Source organism: Bradysia coprophila, unplaced genomic scaffold (assembly GCF_014529535.1).
Source record: "Bradysia coprophila strain Holo2 unplaced genomic scaffold, BU_Bcop_v1 contig_151, whole genome shotgun sequence".
Classification (NCBI taxonomy): Eukaryota; Metazoa; Arthropoda; class Insecta; order Diptera; family Sciaridae; genus Bradysia; species Bradysia coprophila.
This window is the reverse complement of record NW_023503423.1, coordinates 846,434-849,731: the sequence shown is the minus strand read 5'-3', so window position 1 is coordinate 849,731 and position 3,298 is coordinate 846,434. Positions and strand designations below refer to the sequence as shown.

The following is a 3,298-nucleotide window of genomic DNA, read 5'->3' as shown; positions in this document are numbered from 1 at the left end:
ATTATTTTAATCACATCCTCAATGGAAGAACTTTACACTTAGAAAAGCAATTTTAAAAATAAATTTTTGAAAATGAGAACAGAAAACAAAAAAATAAATTAAATTTTACTGAAAAAGGAAATATATTTCTATGTACAAAACAGTATATAATATTCATCACTGTGCCATTGGGATTTTTTTAAGTAAAAGTTATTTTTATCAAAAAAAAATATTTTTTTTTTGAGGAGAAAAAAATCAAATTTTTTATTGTATTTACAAAAAGTTCACTTAATAAATTAGTAAATTCATTCCATTCCAATCGTATATCTTCACTTTGATTATTTTGTTATATGTTATACCTTAACTTACTGGCTACAGCTCAGCTTCATTTTCACTTTAGCATCACAGTAACTTTTTCGACATCCGACAAAAAAATCTTCCGAAAAAACAGGATTTAAGAGTTTATCATTACGAAGAAATGTTAAATTGTATTCTCAAAAATGCTAAAAACAATAATGTAAACAGGAAAGCATTTCTTAAACCCTACAATGTCTATGGGTATGACATTTTGAGCGTTTTAAATGCAAAACATTCGCAATGAGTCAACGCATTTCCAACATGAGCGGTACTCTAAATGTCTAAATGGGGTAGTGAAACTGGACAGTGTATCAAATTAATATAAAACACTGTAAAAAAAAACACAATACCAACGCACTTCAAGCCAAATTGCTTCGAATGACAGCTGTCAAATAGAGTAGTATTTTGTTTGAAAAATGTTTACAGATTATTTTACAAAGCCAAAATTTCTTTAATCTACTGTCCCGTTTCAGTACTCTATTTAGAGTACCACTCATGCTTGAAGTGCGTTGACAATACACAATTCCACGATTTTTGACAAGTCAAAAATAAGCAGAGCCAAAGCCGCAACACTTTTGAGAACATTTCTTCACAAATAATTTTTAGATTATGTCTCTATGGATGACATTTTGACAGCTGAAATAACCTTGGAACAGACCTATGGTACAGCTATGTGCCACTTTGATTTCTGACAATTGGAATACACTCGGAACATACTTTTTCAATACCTTGGTGTGTCTCGCTCAAAGAGTGTAAAGAGAAGATAATGCAAATCAACGAAAATGAACGGTATGTTACTGACCCTACTGATCGTATACAGTGTTCAAAGAGCGTAAAAGAGAGAAAAATTAACTGGTTCCGTTGGGTGATACGTCAAAATTTGTATGTAAAAGTCCAGTTAACTAGGAAAAAACTAGTTAATTTAACTGAGCTCGATGGGTGAACACTCTTTTTGACATTCTCTTTGAACACTATATATACGAAATTAACGTTTAATTTCTATGGTTCTCTGACATTCCAGCTATCACACATATCACATCACATGCACTTTAATAGCACTTTGCTGTACCCACCTTCCCCCATACATACAGTTTTGTTCCAAGGCTTATTAGGGAACGTCAGATTAGGGAACAGAAACGAGAACACAAACGGAAACACATACGGAAAGGGCAAGTTTGACAGATTCACTGAAAAATAATGAAATTCTGACTGCAAGGATTTTAATGTCTCAATGTCTGTTTAATGTCTGCTATGCGCTGGCCACAAACAGCCCCCTAGAAATGCAATTTCCAACTTTTCTTCCCTCGTTGAACAAATAACTATTCTCAAACTGACCAATATATGCCGAGCGATAAGCATTTGAAAATGTGATGTTTGTATTGATGATATCAAAGTCTTATCGCTCGGAAAATATTGGCCTGATTGAGGAAACAATTAGTTTACCACTGTTAGCATTGAGGTGACAACTGTCAAGTTACCGATTCTTAAATTCACGAGAATGTGCACCCTGATATCATGCGCTATCACAATGCCATCGTGTTTTAATTGGTATCTTTGCAGTCAAAATTTTATTATTTTTCAGTGAATCTGTCAAACTTCTCCTTTCCGTTTGGATTTTATATTCAGAAAATCTGACGTTCCTTATCTCTCAATAATTTTGAGAATTTAAAAAAAAATCTGAATTTTTCTGAAGAAAAACGTCTGGTCATGGGGATAGTAAATTTTGTGCCTCAGTACAGTCAATTGACGAAAATTGATCGGCAATAGCGTCAAAAACCTGTCACACTCCATATGGCAGAGTTCTTAGGGCAATAAAAGAAAATAAATTAATCCAAAAAAATGATTAATTTGATTTCAGCAACAGTAAAATGTGAATTGCCTTTTGAAAAATAAATAAATTAATAATTTTTGACATTTCCTTCCCTCCCTTAAATTCCATTTTCATTTTTATGCTTTTTTATATAAAAAATATAATTTCTTTTGACAAAATAATTTTGTTTTGTTTTTGGTTCAAGGTATCGTTTCACATCTTCTGTTTGAGACATTTTGTGACTGATTCACTAGGCAAGAATTAGAAGTTTCGGTACAGTCCGGTGATAGTGACATAGTGCATTCGACACGCCGGTGACTCGGTATGACGAGTATCAAACACACGTCCATTGGTTCTGATCACATTTACAATAAAAATGGATGGGCCTAAATATGCATTCTGGTCGTGCGGTTTGGCTTGAATTTGATTTTACCAAGAAATTCCTTGAGTGAAACAGGAACGTAGATCTACATTAATGAATTTTCATTGTTTCCCTGATTTAAATCCGTCTCAAAAGGAATTTCCTAGTATTTAATAAGAAATCTTCTTAATGGACTTTTCATCGAGAAATCGTTTCTATTGTGTGTATCACACAGGACCCGTAACTCAAGGCTGGTGAAAAGGCAATTTCTAAAGGAGTGAATTAGAAGTAAAGGCGTATATTACTTAGTATTCGGACCGATATTGGCGACGAGGATTAAAGAATCCAGACGAACTTCAAGAGCTTCTCAGTTTGATTGGTACGATGGAATGGTAAGTCAGAAAAACGAGCGTTGTGCGGAAGAATCTCCTTTCCGTCACAATTTTGTCGGAGCAGGAGGGCTTTAATCGAGTACGTGGATTCCATGGTTTGGGCTGATCTTAGGTTTCAATCGAAACTTTTAGTTGCTATGACACCAACGGCTCTGAAGACTTTCGAAAATTCAGGATGGTAACTTGAAGCGTGTACCTGGCACGTCCGAGCACAGAGTGAAATATCACAATGATGGGCAGCGATTAACGTTGATGCGGATTAAATTCTGCAAAATGTTGTTACGTATTACATTCTGATGCGAGAGGTTGGTGCTGATTTAATTCTGCAAGAGGTTGGTGCTGATTTAATTCTGCAAGAGGTTGGTGTGAAGTTAATTCTGCAAGAGGTTGGTGTGAAGT

General features: G+C 34.5%; 1 long non-coding RNA gene across 1 annotated transcript; it reads left to right on the top strand.

The window, feature by feature from the left end:
* Positions 1-414, top strand: LOC119074305. Its single transcript, XR_005087177.1, has 2 exons — positions 1-142; positions 263-414. It is a non-coding gene; the product is annotated as an uncharacterized LOC119074305 (long non-coding RNA).
* The last annotated feature ends 2,884 nt before the right edge of the window (positions 415-3,298 follow it).